The sequence below is a fragment of the Erpetoichthys calabaricus genome, chromosome 11 (genome assembly GCF_900747795.2).
Source record: "Erpetoichthys calabaricus chromosome 11, fErpCal1.3, whole genome shotgun sequence".
Taxonomy (NCBI): Eukaryota; Metazoa; Chordata; class Cladistia; order Polypteriformes; family Polypteridae; genus Erpetoichthys; species Erpetoichthys calabaricus.
The window spans coordinates 24949375-24973767 of record NC_041404.2 but is presented as its reverse complement, the minus strand read 5'-3'; the positions used below and the strand labels follow the sequence as shown (position 1 = coordinate 24973767).

Sequence of the window (24393 nt, the reverse complement as noted above, 5' to 3'; positions counted from 1 at the left end):
ATGTGTGCAGGTTTGGTGTGCCTTTGACAACTCTCCTCACCAGGACATACTGTAGGATCTGCCAGAAATGTAGGACTCAAACCATCTGAGAGCATTTCCAGTGATGCCAGTGTCAGAGAGGATGGCAAGAATGATGTTTTGCTTGACTGTGCCAAAAGCAGAAGAGAGATCTAGCAGGATCAAGACTGATGATATGTTGGTAGCTCTAGCAAGTCGTAACTGGTCAATCACCATTAGTAGAGCCATCTTAGTCGAGTGGTTCCTCTTGAAGCCGGACTGGTTGGTATCGAGCAATCCATTCTGTACAAGGAAAGGAGAGACCCGGCATTCAAATGTTTTGGAAAGAAAGTAGAGAGAGAGGTCTGTAATTGTTAATTGAGTGTTGGTTTTTTGAGAGGTGGGCTTATCAGAGTATGTTTGAAAATTGTAGGAATGAGTGAGGAGGGGATAGAGTAAAGTGGACAGGTAGTGGGGTGATAGGAGAGGATGTCAGAAATGGCAGTGGCAGAGAGTGGAGAGAATATGGAGAATATTGAGTGATGTTTGGAAGGGGGCATGATGGGTGGCAGTGAGGGAGAAAACTGAATGCTGATGGCAGCCACCCTATCCTGAAAAAAGATGGCAAAAGTCATCAGCAGACAAAGAGGCTGGGGGAAGTGGTGGAGGAGGGCTAATAAGGGAAGTAAATGTGGAGTAGAGAGAGCGTGTGTCTGTGGCAATGAGAAAGGATACAAGAAGGGATTGATACTTACCCAGGTCTGTCTGGGACTTTTACTTCCTCCATTTCCTTTCCGATGTCCTGAGGTTGGTCAGTTGAAAGCCAGGGATAGGAGGGTCTTTCACGTCCAGGCCTGGAAGAGAGAGGACACATCTTGTCAAGACAAGAGGACAGAGTCGAACATGGGGTGTCTGTTACAGGGTTGGTTTCGAGAGAGGAGAAGTGATCAGAAGGATGGACAGCTAAAGTGACTACGGAAGAGAAATGGGTGGAAGAGATGGAGCGGAGGTGTCGGTGTAAGGATACAATGGAGGGAGGAGAAGAGTGAGGAGAGGGAAGCAGCATAGAGAACTAAATGAAAAGGTTGTTAGACCGGAGTAGAGGAGTGACAGTTGTATTTGTAGGAGTGAAGTTGCATGAGAGAACGACGTTAAGCAGATTGCCATCCTTGTTAGTCGGTGGGATGTGGAGCTATGTGATGTTGAAGGAGGAAAGGAGAGCAAGAAACTCAACAGTAGGACGGCTGTCCAGGTGGATGTTGAGGTCCCTGAGAATTCGAAGAGGGCTGCTGTAATCTAGGATAGAATAGAGCAGCCCATCCAGCTCATCAAGGCAGATCCTGAGCAAACCTGGAGGGTGACAAACAACAACAATGGTCATATTAACTGGAAAGTAGACGGTAATAGCATAGTATTCAAAAGTAGTGAAATTGCATACATTACCCAGAGAGGTGAATTTCCTTAGATGTAAAAATACTTGTCCCCACACCCCCACCAGTGGAGTGGGAGAAGTTGAAAGCAGTGGAAAGTGCTGCTGGTGTTACTGTGTTTTCTGGTCAAATATATGTTTTTTCTGAGAGCCACTCCTTGAGACCCTTTGGGTAGCAAAAAATGGAATAAAGTTTGCTTTGTTGACTGCAGACTGGCAGATCCACAAGCCAAAGGAGAAGAGAGTATCTGAAGAGGTGGCTTGACGCAGCGGACAAAGGTTGTCTGGATTTCTCCCTCTCCTGCTAAAGTGGAATAAGACACATCTTGTGTTAATAATGGGAATGAATTGTTGACACATGTTGAAAACAAAATTGATGGGAAAACAAAAGAGAGCACCTTGGTGAAGCAAGTGTGCTTTGCCTTGTCCAGTGTCCTTGCTTGGTGGACTTGCACAGGTAGACTGGTGGTTTTTACACAGGTAGGTCTGCATATGATGAGGGCTGATGTTTGCGCAAGTGCGACCCAAGTTTCCTTAAGTCTGGAGCAGCAGTGAGCCCAGTTGAGCGTTACAAAGCAATTAGCAAACACAAAGCAGGGGCGGCACTTGTTAAACAGAACGAAACTAAGCAGTAGCAGACAAATAAACAAAGACGTGGGTGTATTGCTAGATTTAAAACACAATGATAGGCAGTGAAATACACTTTATAATGGCAATGATAACTAAGCGCAGAGAAGAATGTGTAAAGCACAAGTACAATCACTAAAAGAAACCCAAACCTGAAAACATTTACCTCTCTCAAAACAGATGCCCAGGAAGACAGAAGTTATTCACCATTGTTTAATAGACAATAAAAGCCAGAGCAGAGTAACAGAGAGTGCAAAGTGGCAGCCAGGCACTGAAAGAGAAAGTCGTGTAGGAAAAAAGGAAAAAAAAAGGCATGGGTGTGGGTGAAGGCCCAGAAGCATTTGAAAGTTCTTCCGAAGCAGAAGGATTCACACAAAAGGGTATAGTGAGAAGTCAAGCAAAATGACACATTTTATTGGCTAATCTAAAAAGATTACAATATGCAAGCTTTTGAGGCAACTCAGACCCCTTCTTCAGGCAAGATATCCTGAGTTGCCTCGAAAGCTTGCATATTGTAATCTTTTTAGTTAACCAATAAAAGGTGTCATTTTGCTTGACTTCTCACTACATACTGTGATAGTTTGAGGGCTCCGTGACCCCTTGAACCCTCAGGTACCACTCTGAACATGAGGTAAAAGTATAATAATTATTTATTTTGCTATTATACTGTGCACCAAGCACTCTCCACACCACTCTCATATAAACAATAATTCTCAACAATAAACCAATCCTCCTCGCCCAGACACTTCGCCACCCTACCTCCCAGCTCAGCTCAGTGTACTGGGCTTCCCACAGTCCTTTTATAGCCCCTGACCCGGAAATGGTTCCTGGCCAAACCCACAAGTCTGTTTTCCTTCCGGGTCAGGGCAAACAGTCTCTTCAGCCCGGGAGCACGTCGTTTCTTCCTGTCACGTGGTGATGACGCACTCCCGGGTTAAAGGGCATGTAAGAGCCCACTAGCCCCCTTACAGCGACTCCCGGTGGCCCCCAAGGTATCCAGCAGGGCTGCGTATAAAAACTACAAAGTCCATGAGGCCCTGCTGGCATTCGGGGCACCATCATGCTGTCCGGAGGGCTCCTCCTAGCGGCCTGGGGGTGGCGACCGGAGTCCATAGCCGGTCGTCCATCACAATACATAATGGCTAACATGGTACAACCCCCTAGTACTACACACAAAAGGGTATAAAAAGGCATGAATATTAGTAGGAAAAAGACCAAGTCATATATTAATGTCATTAACAGTTGAGATAGGAGCTTGAGAAGGTCAACAGGCTTAAAACAGGATTAAACCCTTCACCCAATAAAGTTTAAAAATGAGGCCAGCATAAGGCCAGTCTTGTATAATGCTGGACTTTTTGGAAGCTTGCTTAAAAGAGGTCAACATTTATGAGAGGTGCCAACTAATCCACCTCCTCAAGCATTGGGTCACTTAACTTGAGAAGTTAGCTAACTTACATTATAGCAGAGAGTTGGACGAACTTACCCAGAACGGGCAACATGTACCCTTACAGGGGTGAGAAAGAATATAGAGAATATTACAGTAATGGATAACCCCGATTTTAACTGGGAAATCATGGTAATAGTGGAGCATGGAACAAAAAAATGGATGTCATCCCCTTCTGTGCATGGGTTTCCACTGTGTGCTCCTACTGTATTTTCTCTCATATTTACAACATACAGTATACAGTACAGGTTAGGTGGATTGGTGAGGCTACATTTGCCCTTGATGTTTGTGCTCATCTTAGAACAAGTTGGTACCCTGTTCAGGGATGATTCCAGGCTTGCATCTGATGCTTGCTGGGATAGGATCCAGCTTCCCTGTGACCCTGCTCTGGATAAGCGGATTTAAAAACAAGATGGATGGATGGATTGATGGGTTTTCAAAAAGGAGTTACTAGTGATCAAAAGCGGTAGTACCCGCTGTGCAGATGGGTGCAAAACTGTCTGAAACATGGTGAGCAAATAGTTATGGTGAAAGGAACATTTTTCCAAATTGGACAGTGTTGAAAGTGGTGCTCCTTAGAGATCAGCAGTGGAGCCCCTGCTCTTCTTAATTTATAAAGAAAAAAAGATCTTGTTAAAAACGTAACTAACAGTTTGGTTAAGCTGAATCATTACAGATGGACATAAACAGAATGCAGACTTGGAAAGATGATATGCAACAAATTAAATATAATTAAATATAAAATACTGCACATATAAAATAAAAATGTTAGATTTGAGTTTACACTATGAGTTCAGAAAGTTGTAATTACCTTATAAGAAGGACTGTTATAGTAGACTTGTCACTGTACAGAATCAGGTAAGAAGGACAAAAGGATGTTAGGCTTAAAATAAAATGGTTTATTCAATGCACTAGTGAGGCTTCATCTTAAATATCATGTCCAGTTCTGGTTTCAATACTATAAAAAAATACCTATATACAGAAAGTCTAAAGAAGATTAAATATGCTGATTCTAGGACTACAGAGTATGAGCTGTAAGAAAAGATTTAAAGAACTGAATGTCTTTGGCGCTGCTGCCTCGCAGTTAGGAGACCTGGGTTCACTTCCCGGGTCCTCCCTGCGTGGAGTTTGCATGTTCTCCGCGTGTCTGCATGGGTTTCCTCCGGGCGCTCCAGTTTCCTCCCACAGTCCAAAAACATGCAGGTTAGGTGGATTGGCGATTCTAAATTGTACCTAGTGTGTGCTTGGTGTGTGTGTGTGTTTGTGTGTGTCCTGCGGTGGGTTGGCACCCTGCCCAGGATTAGTTCCTGCCTTGTGCCCTGTGTTGGCTGGGATTGGCTCCAGCAGACCCCCGTGACCCTGTTTGGATTCAGCGAGTTGGAAAATGGATGGATGGATGTCTTTGGTTTCAGCAAACATAAGAGGAGGCATGATATTTTGTTTAATAATGATAGTAATTAGCTCAGTGGATTCCAGCTCTTATTGTAAAAGGAATTCTTCACAAGAAAAAGGGGGTACAGATGGAATCTGGTTAAAGGTAAATTTTGCACAGTTCTTCACTCGGGCTTCCAGATGATATTTGGAAGAAAGTAGCAAGTTGTGTTGCAAGTATTAGTACTCTCGGGACCTGCAAACCTCAACTGGATGATATTTTGATATACGTTATGGTATAGCAGGACAAATGGCCTGTTCTAGTCAAAATTGTTCTTATATTCCTATGTTGTACAATATAATGGTGCTTGACTGCCTTATCATTGACTCCCGCTGTTACCTTCTCTACAGCTCCTTTCATCCCTGGCATATTAAAAACGCACAGTGATGCAGTGATGAGGCTGACTTCTATAATGAAGCACTCGATATGAGCAGAATCTTCTATGATAGAGGATATCCTTCTTGTGTTGTGGACAGGCCCAGGAGTAGACCTCATGACATCCACTCTATAAGGAACCCCAAAAATAAAACTAGAAATTGGGCCGGTTCTCCCATTCTACCCTAACACTTTATGTCTCTAACAGGTCATCAAACAAATTTCCCATTTTTGTAGCCTGACCACCTAACCTGTGCAAACTTGTCATCAACAGCTAACTTCACAGAGAAGAGACACATTCCTCACTAGGTACTTTTCAGCTGCAACATTGATGGCAAGGATGGACTAGCTTCACAGCAAGGATGAACTCCACCCTCTTACTTGGCTGGGAAGCCTAGGTGAAGGGTTCACAGAAATAGAGACAAGGTGTTCCCTGTCTCAGCCAGTAAAGGCTGGCATGGCATGCCAGCATGAATGGACTGGCAATCCAGCGGGATTAGACAGAAGGCCTTTATCCAGCCAGGAGACTAGTATAACCGATGGACAGGTGAGACAGCCTTCCAAGGCTGTACACTCACCCCATACAATTACAAAACAGTACAATTTATTTTTATCTTTTCCAGAATTGTACAAGAAGTGCCGCAATGGGCTCTAACAAGCCCTGCCTTTTGACACCCCTCCAGCCTTGACTTTCTAAAAAGGCAAGGAAAAACTCTCAAACAAAAAAACTGTTGTAGGGAAAAATGGAAAAAACCTTGGGAAAGGCGGTTGAAAGAGAGACCCCTTTCCAGGTAGGTTGGACATGCAGTGGGTGTCAAAAAAAAGGGGATCAATACAATACAATACAATACACAGAATAGAACACAAGTAATCCTCAATACAATATAATAGTACAATAGAATATTACAAGTACAGAGCAGACTTCAACAGTAGATGATATCACATAATATGATTTGGATTTGTTCAGAGTCCTGGAGACCTTGGCCATCAAGCTGCCTCCCCCTGTTGGGCATTTCATAGCTGAGTCAGTGCTGGGCCAGCCAATCTGATGAAAGGACCCCTCTACACAAGGTGGCAGCATTCCTGGCTTGGTGTATCAATATACACACCCTCAGGGTGTACTGGGAACTATAATCCCTTAGGGCAGCCCTATTGGGTTCCATGAGTACTGCCAGGGGAACCTGCAAAGAAGGGCTGTCCATACTTTGTGAGACTTCCACCTGACCTAGAAGTGTTTCTAGACCATGAAGTTCTCCCAGGTCATACATAGAAGGGGCAGCCTCAACTCATTTGTGGCATAGGAGGCAGAAGGAAGAGGATAAAACTTGCCTGGAGGAGTAAAGGAAGGAGTGAAGGAAGGGGAAACAGAACCTTACAGGTGGCGCAGTGGTAGTGCTGCTGCTTTGCAGTAAGGAGACTGTGGAAGATTGTGGGTTCAGTTCCTCCCTGTGTGGATAACGCTTTGAGTACTGAGAAAAGCGCTATATAAATGTAATGAATTATTATTATTAAGAAGAAAGAGCTATAAAAAAGTATTTTAGTTAATATAAACAGGTTATTTAAACCTAAGACTGTTGTTCGGGAGTTGTGCCAGAGGTTTGGGGATCTGTGACAACCACTGAGGCCACAGCTGTAACAGGAGCTGCGGTGTCACTTGCAAATATGCCACCAGCAAAACCCTTGTATTGTGTCTCTCTGGCAAATTCGGTATTTGTAGCCTAAAAATTGTATTTATTGCATTTCTTGTAGGAAGTGTCCAATCATCTGCATAGGTGAAACAGGGCCGTTTGAGCCATTCAAATCAAAGACCTTACAAACACTTGATCGTAGCCACACTGATCTCTCAGTTTGTGTTCTTCTGCAGGGCTTCAAACAAAAATAAATAGAAGAAGCTAAGCTCATTCTCTGCTTGGGATCACAGATTTCTCCAGGTCTTAATAACTAACTAACTTTTTAATCTCTTCCTTCACCTTCGTTAATGGCAGCTTGTTTTCACCTTCTCTCACAATTTCTCCTTTTCGTCTGCTCTGACTTTGTTCTCTCCTATATATGTTATCTTCTCTTTCCTTTTTAGTTGTACTCCTGATTAAAGCTATGTCTTTCACTTCTTCTTCTTCTTCTTCTGGCTGCTCCCGTTAGGGGTTGACACAGCGGATCATCTTTAGTCTATGTCTTTAACTGTCTTTCCTTTTTAGCATGGAAATAACCCTTTTTAATTTTTAATAATGACTGACATATTTCATTTAGAGGTGGGGTGTCGTTTGACTCTGGCACAACGTCAGGTTCTTCCCATTTGTTCATAGGTCTTCCTTGTGCCAGGTTAATTGCCACTTCTAAATTGCCTCGAGCAACGCTCTTAACCTACAATTGCTCCATCCTGGGTATGACGTTAATCTGCATCCAGCCCTGCAAGCAGGTCCACCAACGTACAGGGAAACCTCAGGGTGTTTGTGGCAGGATTGGCACTCTATCCACCGTAAAAAAAAAAAACTCACATTGTTTCAGTGTGGTGCTGAGGTGTCACCCGCTGCCTTTGGCTCCCAATCCAGGTGGTTTGGCATGTGAAGGGTGTGGCAATGCTCTATCATCTTATGCTTGCTAAATTGGCTCCATCTGATTGGGCGCTACAATGGGCAGAACACCCCTACCCCCCCCCCCCAATATTGTTCAGGCTTTGACTTTATTGATGTTGAGATGCTCTGTTCCCCTCAAACTCCATCACGACACTAACTTGAGATGCGCAGGTGTTAGAATGTTATTTATTTATTTAGTTTTTGACTATGGTTGACTGGCATCCTGTCCTTGAGGAAGTTCTGCCTTCAAGACAATGTTATTGAGTGGTGCTTCATCCTTCATGGTAATGCAATTGGAAAGCTGAGTGAAACAAAGGCCTTTCAAAATGAATAGATGGAAAACAGATACTTTATTTTATCATTTTGAAACTTGATGTATAAAACATCACAATCTTACTAATTATTTAGGATCTTAATATTAGAAGCACAGATTATATTTGCAATTCAAATAACTAGTTATATTTCACAAATGCGATTTCTATGTGTGTGAGTGATCCAGATGTCATCATCATTTGTTCTTTAAACTGCTTGACACAAATAATATGTTATTATTTTTGTTTTGAAAAGTTATTTTTTACCAAGGATTTCTCATAACTGCCAGGCTCTTTGTGTTCTGCTGAATGATGATCTGTGTTTTAATTGCATTATATTTCAATTCATCCTCTAATTACAGGGGGCTATATCTTGTGTCCCACCCCCCTTATGCACAGAAATTCCAATTAGCAGCATATAGGAATGTAGTGGCAGTGATTTCCCCATACTTTAATTATATGTGACAGAAAGTTAAATATTTGGAAAGCCAGAATGAAGTAATTCCTTCTTGGCCCCTTGAGGAGGTGATAGTTTTCTTTTACAAATTAAAGCTATAATTTATTGTGTTTTATGAGATTTTAAACAGTTTTAATAGCTTGGCAGCCTCTCTAAGTAATACTGTTGGTATTCATTAACTGTCTTCAACTTTTAAGGTGGCCGTTTATGAAACATCACAACCACAGACCCAATGACATACCCTTCTTTTAACCCGAGCACCATGCAAAAAATGGAATGAAAGCAAAAAAAATGACAAAATGGCCGTTGTCAGGGCAACAGACGTAATCAATCGAGGAATTTGCTCATCTTGTGAATGACTTTTTCATCACATTTCTGTGCTCACTGCTGTCTTTGCAGTTAAAAGATGCCTTCAGTCTGCTGTACAGTGAGCAACACATTTTCTGGATGAAAAACAGAGAAACAATCATTAGATCATAAAAGGTTGTAGTAAGATTTGTGCTAGTGCATTTTGATGCTGTAATAACACTTGTTTAAAATTGGTATATTTTTTTGAAGGAATTTTTATACTGAAGGATAAACAAAATTGCTTGAAACTTTTTGAAGCGCCGTTAGATAAAGTCCAGTTGTGTTCATTAACTGACCATCGTGTGGAGACTGTTCCAGCCATGGCACGGTATTCATTGAATATAAAGTTTAACGTTGTGTCATGTCTCGGTGTTTGGAGTTTAGCGCTTCAGTAAGTCTGTTGAAGCACTTACTAGAAATCATTTTTGAGGATGTGATGAAGCACGTGTTACTGTCATAGCTAGGACTAATCTACATGTGTAAAGATAATGTAATCACATAAGAACACAGGAGAGGACACTGTTCAGCCTGCTGAGCTCATTTAATTAGTTAATGGCTAAGTTGTGCCCGTATCTCATCCACTTAACTTTTTAGGTTTTTCAGTGTTTCTGTGTTTATTAGTATTTCCAAAGTGACTTCTTGCTTTTTGTCCAATCTCCCAGTCTATTTGTGTGAAAAAAGCAAACTTCTTAAGTTCTGTCTTTTGCGCTGTCCCAGTTCAATTAAAGTGCTTTTCATTTAAATGGTTCCTTCATTCAGGCATCTTTTGTTCATAATGCAGCACAACTCTTTCTCTTCTTTTTCTTCCTTTTCTTTTTCTCTACCGTTACGCTGGACTCCAACTCTCCTTGAGTCAAGTGAAGGGCTCTGTTTTAATGCCGGACTCGGAAATACTTCAGGTGCTTAATGTATTGCCCCCAGGAAGCACTTCCAGGTTAGGCAGGACCCCCACAGTCCTTGTAACATCAGTATCCAAGAACTCCCCTCTGGTTGACCCCCACAGAACCAGACAGGGCAGGCCCATGGCACTGCAACTCTCATGCTGCCCTGCGTGTATCCATACTGGGGCTTGCCAGATGGGATGCTGCCACCTAGTGTATGGGTATGTGCTCTGCCCATAGCTGGCAGTCGAACACTCTGCTGTCCTTCCAGGTTCATGAATTGATCCCAGATTCTGCTCATTAGTTGTAAGGATGCCATTTCTGATATAGCCACTGTAGCATCCTTCTGCCTGTGTGCTCTGGCATGGAAAGGAGTTATTGCTTCCTTCCTGGCTTTCTGTTATCAAAGCCCCCTGGCCAGGTAAGGAAGTAGTGTCCATATATATGTACATATATGACTAAAATGAAACACAAAGGCAAACCAAAAACGTCTTTCATCAAAAGCAGGGGATCTAAAAACTGATTGAAAATCTGGAACTACTGTAAGATTTAACATGACAAACTGAGCGCACTTTGGCAGAGCGTCTGTATAATGATGTGAAGGTGAAAGTTGTTGGCACACAACATAGAGTTTCACACAAACACTTAATTTAGTGAGTTGTGCCCTTAATTTAGTGAGATTTAATTCTGTTGTGACTGGCAAAGAACAAACTTATCGTATTGGAACAGTTCTCATGATAAATAAATGCTGTCGAGAGCAGCAGGCTGCAGTTACTGCAGCTCTCCTGAGCGCTTGAGATCTTTATACATCTTTCACTAATACTGATTCAGACGTAGGGGTAGAATACAAGGAGAAATTACACAGCAGTGGGTCTTACATTGTTCTGTACAGCAGTCCTCTGCCATAGCAGAGAGAGAAAGCGGCCAAATTCCTAATGCTTGCCTTTCTGGTCAAATCACATGTCTGTTCCTACTACAGTGTGTCTGTACGCATTGAGTGAAGGGGAAATTGTCACAGCAGAGAGGTCTCAGCTTCATGTAGATTGTTGACATTCTCATTCTTCTTAAAAGGAAATATAATCTTATAAATTCAATTCACTTCAGCTTAGTTTTGTATAACACTCAATGCTGAGTGCAGGCACTGAGTGCTTTGACAAGTTCTCAGATTAAATGCAAGAATGTATTTTACAAATTGCTAAATACAGAATTAGTACACATAATACAATGATAAGTCCTTAATACAGTGGAACCTCGGTTTGCGAGTAACTTGGTTGACGAGTGTTTTGCAAGACAAGCTAAAATTTTTAATAAATTTTGACTTGATAAATGAGCGAGGTCTTGCAATACGAGTAGTATGTATACGCTTTGTCTGCTGAGCGTCATGTGATCACAACTGAGCTGATGGTTCTTCTCTCTCTCTCTCTCTCTCGCTGCGGGATTGTGGGCAATTGTCTCCTATTCTCCGGAGTTGGTGTGCCTCACTCATATAGTCAACATCCATACGAGCGTATACTGTTTACTATAGCATTGCGTGTGCGTGTGTACGTGTGTGTGTGTGTGTGTGTGTGCGTGCGTGCGTGCGTGCATGCTCGTGTGTGCTGTGACGTGCGAGTCCCCGTCTTGCACCCCAAAAAACGAAGGTGAGTCTCAGTACTTTAGCAACACCAGCTTTATAAAGTTTGAAACAGCAACAGCGCGGTTATTTATTGTAGCGGGATCTGCCACTCTCCTATACACAGACACAGCAGTCAGGCAGGGTCGTGGCCAAGTAGTACTGTGCCCTGCGCATTTATAATGTTCCTTGTTTCTTGTATCACCCATCGACGGCAAGCGCTTATAGCATGTCCGCGATCTTTTTGGATTTGCTTTTACGGCGAACTGTTACAGCGCTGGGAGACTGTGATTGCTTTGGGATGCTCTTCCACATGTTGTCCCATTGGGTGGAATCCCACAAGAGTTCAGAAACTCACTCACACCAGCCATGATTCTTTTCAAAGGTAAAGTGCAGGTTAATTTGTTTTATGTATTTTTACTTTATATTTTGTATTAATCATTTTTATATGAATAGTTTTGGGTTGTGGAACAAATCATCTGAGTTTCCATTATTTCTTATGGGGAAATTCACTTTGATATACGAGTGCTTTGGACTGCAAGCATGTTTCCGGAACGAATTATGCTCGCAAACCGTTTGGGAGCTATAACTAACAGGTCGTAAGTTAAACGACAGCCATTGATGGAGCAGTGTTTGATGTTAACTCAGAAAACATAAAGATCAATTTAAAGTTGGATGGTTTTACACTGCTAAGTTTATATTGTGGGGTGGCCGAACACGGGTTCAAGCAAAGCCAGAACAAATCAAAAAGGTTTGGGGCTCCAGCCGGGTAGTCCCTTTTAATTCTTTCAAATTTCTCAAACTTAAACAGGTGCTGTCTTGTAACACTCAACGTAAGGCAGCAAGAAACAAAACAAAAACTACTATAGTGCTTAGTAACAGCAAACAAAATAAAGGAAAGTTTTCCCAGAGTTTTCACTCTCCAGAACTGGTCTCATCAAGACAAGACAACTTAGCGGAGGCACCCAGTCTTTTTGTAATGGGAGAACCGGAAGGGGTGGGGCTAATTGTCATTACTAGGAGGTTTCTGGGAGCTGTGGGGAAAAAAGAGAACAAGTTTAACAACAGCTCCCCCTCTCGCCCTCGCCTCCATCATCCGTAAGTGGAAGAAGTTCGAAACCACCAGGACTCGTCCTAGAGCTGGCCGGCCATCTAAACTGAGCGATCGGGGGAGAAGGGCCTTAGTCAGGGAGGTGACCAAGAACCCGATGGTCACTCTGTCAGAGCTCCAGAGGTCCTCTGTGGAGAGAGGAGAACCTTCCAGAAGGACAACCATCTCTGCAGCAATCCACCAATCAGGCCTGTATGGTAGAGTGGTCAGACGGAAGCCACTCCTTAATAAAAGGCACATGGCAGCCCGCCTGGAGTTTGCCAAAAGGCACCTGAAGGACTCTCAGACAATGAGAAAGAAGATTCTCTGGTCTGATGAGACAAAGATTGAACTCTTTGGTGTGAATGCCAGGCGTCACGTTTGGAGGAAACCTGGCACCATCCCTACAGTGAAGCATGGTGGTGGCAGCATCATGCTGTGTGGATGTTTTTCAGCGGCAGGAACTGGGAGACTAGTCAGGATAAAGGGAAAGATGACTGTAGCAATGTACAGAGACATATCCTGGATGAAAACCTGCTCCAGAGCGCTCTTGACCTCAGACTGGGGCGATGGTTCATCTTTCAGCAGGACAATGACCCAAAGCACACAGCCAAGATATCAAAGGAGTGGCTTCAGGACAACTCTGTGAATGTCCTTGAGTGGCCCAGCCAGAGCCCAGACTTGAATCCGATTGAACATCTCTGGAGAGATCTTAAAATGGCTGTGCACTGACGCTTCCCATCCAACCTGATGGAGCTTGAGAGGTGCTGCAAAGAGGAATGGGCGAAACTGGCCAAGGATAGGTGTGCTTGTGGCATCATATTCAACAAGACTTGAGGTTGTAATTGCTGCCAAAGGTGCGTCGACAAAGTATTGAGCAAAGGCTGTGAATACTTATGTACAAGTGACTTCTCAATTTTTTTATTTTTAATAAATTTGCAAAAACCTCAAGTAAACTTTTTTCACGTTGTCATTATGGGGTGTTGTGTGTAGAATTCTGAGGAAAAAAATGAATTTAATCCATTTTGGAATAAGGCTGTAACATAACAAAATGTGGAAAAAGTGATGCGCTGTGAATACTTTCCAGATGCACTGTATACAGAGCACAATGTCATTTTTACAACACTTGCATACACTAATTAACATAGTACTCATGATATGTTGAGGCAGCACAAATATTTTATGTTAATATTTAAGATTATTTTATTTTTATTTTATTTGCACACTGACTTGAATTTGTTTTTCAGTGTTTTGATTTATGAATGTCAAATAATATGATATGATATGATATGATAAATAAATAACACTACACATAACACTACATCTATATATATTGTAACAGTAGGGGGCGCTATTGCTCCCTTGAACCCTCAGGTACTACGCCAAACACCAGGTAAAAGTATAATACTTATTATTTTTATTACAATACTGTGCACTAAGCACCCTCCACTCCACACTACACATACAATACTATCAATACACAATCATCCTCTCCCAGACACTTAGCCACCCTTCCTCCCTGCTCAGCTCAGCGTCTGGGCTTTCCCAAGGTCCTTTTATATCCCCTGACCTGGAAGTGGTTCCAACCCTGCAGTCCATGACTTGTTATCACTTCCGGGTCAGATTAAAAGTCCTTTTCTTCATCCCGGAAGCACGTCGTTCCTTCTGGTCATGTGATCAGGATGTACTTCCGGGTTATAGGGCACGTAGCATTCCGCAAGCCTCCCTACAGTGGCTCCTGGTGGTTCCCATGGTATCCAGCAGGGCTGTTTATAAAAACTACATGGTCCATGAGGCCCTGCTGGAATTCGGGGAGCCTCCATACACCTGGCGATTTGGAGGTGTGGGCCAGAATATATGGCCGGCCATCCCTCACAATATATATATATATATATATATATATATATATATATATATATATATATAATATATATATAGGTAGTGATAAAGATAAGGCAAAGACATTGTAAAGGTTTGGGGCAGCCAACCGTATATTGTCCCACAGTTGCAGATGTTCACTGATCTGATTCCAAAACAAAAGTGATTGTATGGAGATAAGATGGCAGCTTTAAAGGCCAGTACAGGAAGTGACATCATCATTGGGATCGGAACTGGAGGTGACATCATCATATAAAATCCAATGTCTGTCTGTGTACCTACTGGTGTGTATGGCAGGATCAAACACGGGTCAAATGCGTGCCGAAAGAAATCTCTCAATCCAAAAGTTCGTTTTAAAAGATTTACTGAAAATTCAAAGCAGATTATCCACACAAGAATAAAGAAAAAAGGTAGTTACACATGCAGATTAAAAGGCAAAAAAAATGGGAAAAAATGTCTCTTCTCTAAACTTAGCTCTTTTTGTCAAACTTCAGTTGTTTCTATACTTAAAGATGCTTTACTTCGTCTTCAATATGCTCTAAACGTTAAACATATGGCACTGCACATTCAATAGAGCACGTTGTTTTTCATGCTACCGGGCACATAAGGCACGGTCTCTAAAACCATGTGCCCCCCCCATGCCTTACACTTGGTAAGGCAGGTCTCTAACTGAGGCTAATCTATAGTCGGAGAGGCTTGAAATAGTTAGAATATACTAATTCAATTCAACTTGTGGGGGTTGTAAGAACCTCCCATAGACTATGCACTAATATATAGGCAAACATTTAAAATAACTTAAAAAACTAACAAATGGCTCTTACAGTCTGTTTTTTTGTATGTTTGTCTGCTTTTCATGAGAGAACTACTTAACAGATTTAGATCAGGTGTTTTTCTGTAATTTGCTTGAACATTCCGATTGATTTTGCAAATTCTCTCATCACGCTAAGTATCACAGTTCGGTTCCGGCAGTGATTTATTCGTGCAAATCCAAGAGAGAGGCTGCGGGCTGCGGGGAGGGGGAGGCGGGGCCTCAGGAGCGGGGAGCCGGCTCAGCCCTCCTCACTCACGCGACAGCCTCCGTTCGAGTTGCTCTACCTCTCACCACATGTTGGAGCGTATCTTTCCTCCGCTTAGCTAGTGATACCTGTTTGTTGAGCAGACATTATCATCTAGAGGTTGTTAAAGAGTAACGTTTGACGTTTTTGAGAGAGAGATCACAGCTACGTGTGTTTTAGAGGGTACCTGCTCATTGGCAGGGATATCACGACCACGTGCTCTTATCCCCACGCGGGGATCTCCTGTCTGAGCTGAACATGATCAGATACAGTGGCAACGTTTGACATTGGAGCATACCTACCTTCCATTTGGCCAGAATTACATTTGTATTGGATTTTTAAAGTTTGTCCTGTTTCATTACTACGTGGGTGGAGCTGCAGGGGACAGCTAGTATCTTCTATTTATAAAAAGAAGCACAAACACAAGATAAAGTTTTGGGGATAAACCCCGTAAATTGAAATTGAGTAGTCTTAACAGAATGATATCAGTTCTGGACAGAGTGAAAGAGTGAACTGAATGGTCTTATAGCAGGGAACAGGAAGGGCATGTTGAAGGGCAGGAAGTCATGTAAGGTCTCCAGAAGGTGCCGGAAGTGAAGTTGGGAACAAGCGGAAATGAGGTGTTTAGTTGTTTTTTTCTTCTGTAGGTCTATGGGAAGAGAAAGAGATTAATGCTCAGCACCAACTCCCAGTCCAGTGTGTCAACTCCCTAATTCAAACCTTTCGACTGCCTCCTAAGCGCATGTGTGTGATAATGTATAGAGGCCGCTAAGCCCCAAACCCCAGACATAACGACATAAAGACAGTCCCAGTTGCAAATAAACTTATTTTATTTTCATAAATTTTATTTTCACTTTTTTTTTCTCCTCCACTCCTCCAGGGCAAGCTTTGTCCTTTTCCACCTGACTCCTCTTTTAAGCCTTTTAAACCCAGGAGTACTTCCTGTGCCCAAACTATTGTCTCCAGTGAGCACTTTTAGGTCAGGCAGAAAAACCCTGGGATAGATGATTCTCCTCCTGACAGTTCCCCCTTGCCCCCCAAGGAACACAACAGGGCAGCCCTATGGAACCACACTTCCCATGATACCTTAAGGCCATCAAGAAAGGGACACATCATAAGGGATGTTGTCACCCAATGTACAGGTGGATGACCTGAGTCTGGAAGGCAATGTCCCACTGTCCCTAACTGCTTCTAGGACACCACTGGGAATGGAGTCACTAAATTTCCCGGTCAAGATGTTTCTCTCTCTCAGTTGTCCTTCCACTATATTGGACTATCTGGTTGGGTCAGGGAACTTCACAGCTCCCTTTCTGTTATTCTAGCCTCCAAGATAGTAAAGCCAGTACTGTACACAGTATATTTTATACATACAAAACACACTGTGAAGCCCCGGGTGCGTACTGCCGCCCCAGCCCGACACAAATAGGCAGGACACAAGTTCAGGAAACAACACACATTTTATTCTTATGTGCGGAAGCATTTTCTATTGCTCCTCACTTTTCGGCACAGCACAGAAAGAGCCAACACATGCAGCACAGTCCTCCATGCAGGCTTTGTCCTTCTTCGTCCTGACTGGCTCCTTTTATAGGACACCCGGGAGGACTACAGGTGTCCAACAACCTTCTTCCGGCTGCACATCCTGGTATGGCGGAAGTGCTGCCAAACAAGGCCCAGTAAATGTTCAGGCGCCCCCTGTCAGTAGCCATGGGCCCCAGCAGGGTTAAGCTTCCATGTTCCAAACACATGGCCCCACTGTTAGCCAAAGGGGGCTGCCCTCTATCGGGGAGAAAATGTCCTGAAAAAGTTCTCTCCCATGGTCCTTCCGTTATTGGGGCCGTACACCACAACACTAAAATCTTTTAAGATCCTAGGTCGGCAATCCTCTGTTTTATTGCAGTAATTTGTGTATATGGAGATTAGGATTGCCCTTAAGCACAGTGATGGAAATGCAAAGTTCGTCTTCATAAGAGTCATGACAGACATGAAGAAACTGGAGGGCAGACTTGGGGTTGACACGTGACCTCTTTAGCATCTTTTAAAACCCACACCCATGATCACTTTGGACTAGTCCTGCTCAGTCAGATAATCACTCTTTTGATGTATAATTACAATTGAAAAGTGTATAAGAATAGTAAAAGAATGTACCAGTGTGCATCTATCTAGCTAGTAAAATACATAAATGTTATTTACTCATTTGAAAAAATAAGAAGACTGCAGACATGTTTCACATGTATCACTTACATACCTTCAACGCCAACATCATCATGTAGGTTAAAGGAGAAGAAATGTGCTGTTTGTTTTTTTTCTTTAACAGATGTAAGTTCACTTTTCAGTGAAACCTCAAATTGTACTCCTGTAATATGTAGCCCCTTCTTGTGCTCCCTTAAATTCAGTAATTTAATATGGAAGAGCATTCTCCCAGAGGTTGGTTCAGTCTTTGCACCCGATTAGAATCCATATCCATGTGATTCTTTAATCAATAGGGCTGAAATCTAAAGTCATAAATTTCATCTAGTCTGTCCAGTGTAGCATGTTGCATAAATGGTTAATTTAATCCGCAGGCTGCCAGATGAATCAGTAAATCTTGCTATGCTCATCTGAATAATCATATTTTTAAGTCAAGGAGGTAGAAATGACAAACATATTAGCTTGTCACTACAACAGAATATCCTAGCCAAAAAATCCTGTTAGCATACCCCCAAGTTGCTGGTCTGGGCATGAACTACACTGGGGGACTGCAGCCTGCCTGCCTGTGTCTTTTATTTAGGGAACAGCTTTATTTCCCTACCATGCTGTCAAAACCAAATATGCTTTGTATTCTGTTACTACAATCTTAATTGAATTAATTATACTTTACATTAAAATACAAAAAGAAAAAGGAATATGAAGGAAAGGATGGGCAAGCAGCCATGTTGTGCAGAGAGGAAGAAGAGAACAAAAGGAAATCAGCTCAAAGAGTTAATCCTCTCTGAGCTCTGGATCTGGATGTCTTAATCAATGTGTTTCGGATGCCTGATGCCTCGCTTAACTCGGGGCCATTCTGTCAAAACAGTGTACAAAGAAAAATGTTCACAGTCTGTGCGTGTTGAAATCACATGTGCAAGTCGAACTTTGTGTGCTCTGTGAACTGTGCACACACTTTTGCCTCAGGTTATTTTTTAATTAGAAACTGTTTGAAACCAGTGATTCCATAAACTGAAACAAAAAAATACAAAACAAGCATATTGTGTATTCTTTGGTGTTTGTCTTTTCAAATTATTATGTCCTGTATGCTGTGCTTTATTACACAGTAGGGCAACACAAACCCTAATAAAGACCTTTACAAAGAAGAAACTGATTGATTTATAGAGAAGGAAAAATGAACCTGGAGAAATCTGCCCATCTACAAGAGACAGACCAAACAGAGCAAAACCAGAACACGGTTGTTCATCACAATTTTGATTGTGACCACAAAAGTTGTGACCTTACTGGTACCATCTATTCTGCCAATTTACTAGACCACAAAAGTTGGTAATCCAGTAGCTTAGAATGTGAGTCACTTTATGAACGTAACTTTATTTGTGGGCACTGCATTTTCTGAAATACTATTTGCTTTTGGTATTATCTGGATTATCTGCAAACTACTCTCGTAATTCACAGGAGGTTAGCCATTCATTTACTTATCTTCTCAATTTAGTACAATGCTTGCAATTAGAGTTATGCTTCAGAATAGTTAATCTATTTTCCAAAAAGCTTCCCTATTAGCCTAATAATCAAATATCACGAAAATTTGGGTACACTTTTTTTTTATAAGAATCCTGACTTGTGAAACTATTCCTGATGTTGTTTCCTTTTTCAAGTTTGAGACAATGTGTGCTACTATTGGAGTTTAGATGTTTTGATAGGTCCATGGACCAAGTCTTGTGCTTCGTGCCACAAAAAGGGACAGTAGGCCTGCAAAAACTCACACATAAAGACCCGACTTGGGTCTGAGACCCAGGAATAGGCCTCACCCCAGTCAGCCTAATGCCAAATTCAACAGGCAGGCTTCCTGGCCTTCACAGTGTTGTGAATAGAGCACACAAACATAATGAAACGAGCGTGAGGTCTTCTAAAAGTCCCACACAGCAGGCTAGGATGGCACACCTCAGGTAGCCAGCCTCTAAAATCCACAGGCAGGCATCAATCTCTACAGACCTAAAATGGGACCCTGGCTTTTAAAGTTTTAAATATTTCTTTTAAATGTCCCAAGATATACTAAAGGAGATAACCCATAACCCTTGCAGACAAATTCAATGCAAAATCTTTATCATTGAGTGTGAGGGTGTGAGATACAAAAAACACAAATCAGTGCAAACGTTGCTTTGGAATATTTCTGTGTGGTCACATAGGCACAATACATAGAAAAAAAGGCTGTGTACTCTGTAGTTACTCTCTGAGGTGGGCGTTAGCATATCATAATCTCTTGGACCAATAGCGTGAGTTTTCCGCATTCAACTTATATGACCGAAATTATAAAATACCAGAAATCCATCCATCCATCCATCCATTTCCTAACCCGCTGAATCCGAACACAGGGTCGCGGGGGTCTGCTGGAGCCAGTCCCAGCCAACACAGGGCACAAGGCAGGAAACAATCCTGGGCAGGGTGCCAACCCACCGCAGGACACACACAAACACACCCACACACCAAGCACACACTAGGGCCAATTTAGAATTGCCAATCCACCTAACCTGCATGTCTTTGGACTGTGGGAGGAAACTGGAGTGCCCGGAGGAAACCCATGCAGACACAATACCAGAAATTATACTGTAAAATCAAGTCCCAACTTATCCGTGGGAGAACTTATCCACGAGTATATATGGTAATAATTTCAAAATAATAATTTTCTCAGAAAAAAGCTTAATTCTTTTGTGAAATGTTGAATAAAGGTTTTTTTAGTGGCATGACTAAGCTTCTGTAGAAATGAACTGTAGCACACAATGAGGAGGAGGAGGAGGAGGATGGGAGCATGTGCTGACAGCATGTTGCCGCACCCAGGGCACAATGAACCAACTGGATTGGGACCCCTGTGCGGCGGGTGGCACCTCAGCACCACACTGGAACAGTGTGAGTTTTTTTTATGGTGGATGAAGTGCCAATCCTGCCACCAACCCCCAAGTTTTCCTGTTTTCAAAATATCCCTAAACTAAGGTAAACAAAAAAACAGCCCACCATCTTAAAGAGAAACATTGCAACTGCCAGCTGTCATGTGGTAGCAACTAGGCAATGTTACTAATAACAAAACATAAGAGTATAAAAGCATGTTATGATAAAAATAGAATGATAAGAATGAATAACAACTGCCAAAAGAGTAAAAAAGCAATATACATTTTCCATTAATCATAAATTCCTATCTATCTATAACTCGTAAATAAAAATAATATTTAATAACATAGGATAAGAAAGTAGCAAACTTTGAAATAAAAAAAAATGTGAAACATAAGTGCAAGAAATGAAAGAAGATGAATTCAAATCCCAGAATCATAAAACTAAATAGCAACATTGTTATTAAATTTCTTCCTTGAGTTAAGATTAATGTATTCAGTGAAACAGGCAGGAAATCCCAGGGAACAAATGTGTTTTGTGAACAGCACAGATTTTAAAGGTCTTTCGTTTAAGAGTTGTCAGGAGAATAGACGGGAACATTAGTACCATTATGAAACAGAGCATGAGTTAAAGTCAGATCTGATGTTGTTTGAGCGTTGGTCTCTAACAATGTAATTCCTTTGAGAGGGTCAAAAATTGTGACACTTGGTTTGTGTCACCACCTTCTTTAATGTTAGAGCTGTGCCGACATCATCCGCTGCTCTCACTTGCATCATGTTACCTGACAAGAATGTTGGCGCTGATGAGAAGATTAAAAAGTCCAGTCACTAAAATGATGATTCAAGTCTTGTTTCTGACACACAGCATGAACCTGATCATGTTACCTAACCTGCCTATGCTCAACCTGGAAAGAAATTGTAAAATTATTTGTATCATATCTTGGTTTCTGAAGAAATTGATCACAAAGTGAAGCAAAGTATTGAATAAATAAAATTAAGTCACAGAAAGGATAATTTAATTCCACCACGCATATTGACCGCATTTATTTCATCCATTGTAAAATCCAAGGTTGAGGAGACCCTGGAGAGGTGGAGATATGCTCTAGAGAGGAGAGGAATGAAGGTCAGTAAGAACAAGACAGAATTTGTGTGTGTGAATGAGAGGGAGGTCAGTGGATTGGTGAGGATGCAAAGAGTAGAGTTGGCGAAGGTGGATGAGTTTAAATACTTGGGATCAACAGTACAGAGTAACAGGTATTGTGGAAGAGAGGTGAAGAAGAGAGTGCAGGCAGGGTGGAATGGGTGGAGAAGAGTGTCAGGAGTAATTTGTGACAAACGGGTATCAACAAGAGTGAAAGGGAAGGTCTACAGGACAATAATGAGACCAGTTATGTTACATGAATTAGAGACGGTGGCACTGACCAGAAAGCAGGAGACAGAGCTGGAGTTGGCAGAGTTAAAGATGCTAAGATTTGCATTGGGTGTGACGAGGATGGACAGGATTAGAAATGAGTACATTAGAGGGTCAGCTCAGGTTGGATGGTTGGGAGACAAAGTCAGAGAGGCGAGATTGAGTTGGTTTGGACATGTGCAGAGGAGAGATGCTGAGTATATTGGGAGAAGGATGCTAAGGATAGAGCTGCCAGGCAAGAGGAAAAGAGGAAGGCCTAAGAGAAGGTTTATGGATGTGGTGAGAGAGGACATGCAGATGATGGGTGTAACAGAACAAGATGCAGAGGACAGGAAGATATGGAAAAAGATGATCTGCTGTGGTGACTCCCAACAGGAGCAGCTGAAAGAAGAAGAAGTCAAACCTATGCAATCGTGTTTGGAGTTGTGGGGGTGTGTATATATCACTGTGTAAATATTTTAGGATACTGTATCTCCAAGGTGAGGGTTGTAGATTCTTTGTCAGGGCCAAGCTTTTTTTAAATAGGAATATCGCTTTATGGTTACTTTCTTACCTGCTATGTAATACATTGTTCTTTCATTGGCTTGGTCTTCTTAATTCAGTAGAGAAATCACTGAGAGCTAGAATTCATTCAGTTGACTCCAGTTAACTTAAAACATGTACAGTAGACCCAGGCAAACTGAGAAAATGCCACAAAGACCCTGACTAGGCTAGTAACTGAACTTATTTTGTTTGTTCCCACTATAGCAGTGTTAACCAATATGACACTTTAAGTATTTGTTCTATAATTATGAATCCGATCACAGTCATCATTTACCAGCCATCTGGGAATTGGCCCAATATAACGTATCTGAAGACAGCAAGTATTTCACTGTTGGAACTTTTCTAGTTGCATATGTCCTGTCTATTTAGAAGACTATTACAAAGACACATAAACCATCCGCTTCTCCATTATCTTCATCAATTGATTGAGTTATGTGTTAAAGAGGCTAGACCCTTTGCTAGTGAAATCTGATAAAAGATGAGGACCAGCAGTGCCAGTTCATCACTGGGCACACTTGCACACACACACACAAATCATAGTTAGAAACATTTGTGAAATGGGAGGAACACTGGCGCACTCCGAGAAAAACTCATCCAGATGCAGAGAGGCAGCAGCAGTACTGACCATGCTGCGTCAGATACATAAATTAATTTTTGTAAGTAATTTAGGTTATTGAACAGTGTTTGACATGTCATATGCAAAAAGAAAAGAGGAGTTAAGGCCAAGCTGTCTGTAAGACCAAGCAAACGAGAACCTACTAGTATAATGTAGTTGGGTAGGAACGTTATGGATGGCACCTTTTGTGTTTTGTTGCTTTAACAAAAAGCAGTTTTTTGTAGTAGTTGTTGCCACATCTGCTGACCACTTAAATGAACGCAAGCACTTCCAGTAGCACCAGCCTTGTGATTTAATGAAGAGGCCAAGCCTGCCATTGATACCGAATAGTGTTTACGTCTCTCCTTGATTTTTCTACCAATTTAACACTATACTTGTAGCTCTAGACCTTTAGGACAGATTTCACATTCATCTGAGTTCTGTGGGCCCTGCTGTAATTTTCTAAACATGTTTTTTTTTCTGGATTGATATTCTGTCAGGATAGCATTTGTAAAGAGCCGAAAATGCTGCAGTTGCTGCCTGTTGGTCTAATATTTGCGTTGTTGTCCTTTGAACCATCATCACCTGATACAGTCCCTCTGTGGCACTCTGAAGTTCTCTGATCTTTTGCTCTTCCACCTTTCCTCCTGAGATGCACCTTGTAAACTTTATTATCTCAGATCTTTTTCACATTACAGCTTGCAACCTAAAATGGACACAGCTCACCTGCTAAAAATGAATTTAAAGCCTCCCATTTTTGGCAGCTATTCATGCTACAATGAAGCTAAATTAATGACTCTGTTTAAAATATTTTTTTGAATTTCTTGTTGGAGCTGCACTTGAAGCCTGGGAAGTGAATGAGTAAAATAACAAAAAAAATGTGGAGGATCAGATTCAACATGTGGTGGTGATGAGCAGTAAAATCACTCTTGATAAAGTCACAAAGAGATGAGCGCTCAGTCATCCTGATGGTGATACCATGTTTCGGTGGCAGACTGTCATCTTGGCAAGGCCCACTGAAATCTGTACATAAATGTTTAGTAATTGCTTTCAAGTAGAGAACGTGAGAAATACATTAGTGAAACGTTTCTTTAATATCAAAACACAGAGAATAAATATAGGAAACTATTATTGTGTGTCCACATCTCACACACACACACACAAAATAATGGAATTCCCAGAAAGCCAGGCATTAGATGCAAAGAAAATAAGTACGAACTCAAATTGTGAAGTGTACAATTAGAATTCACTCTGTTACAATTCACAAAG

At 41.8% G+C, this 24393-nt stretch overlaps 1 protein-coding gene and 1 long non-coding RNA gene across 3 annotated transcripts in view; one reads left to right on the top strand and one right to left on the bottom strand.

Annotated features, from left to right (window-relative positions):
• fstl4 (follistatin-like 4) overlaps positions 1-24393 on the top strand; it is an 808779-nt gene that overhangs the window by 223790 nt on the left and 560596 nt on the right. The gene's annotated exons all lie outside the window — the stretch shown is intronic.
• Positions 1-24393, bottom strand: part of LOC127529563 (uncharacterized) — a 512543-nt gene that overhangs the window by 265929 nt on the left and 222221 nt on the right. The window lies entirely within an intron of this gene.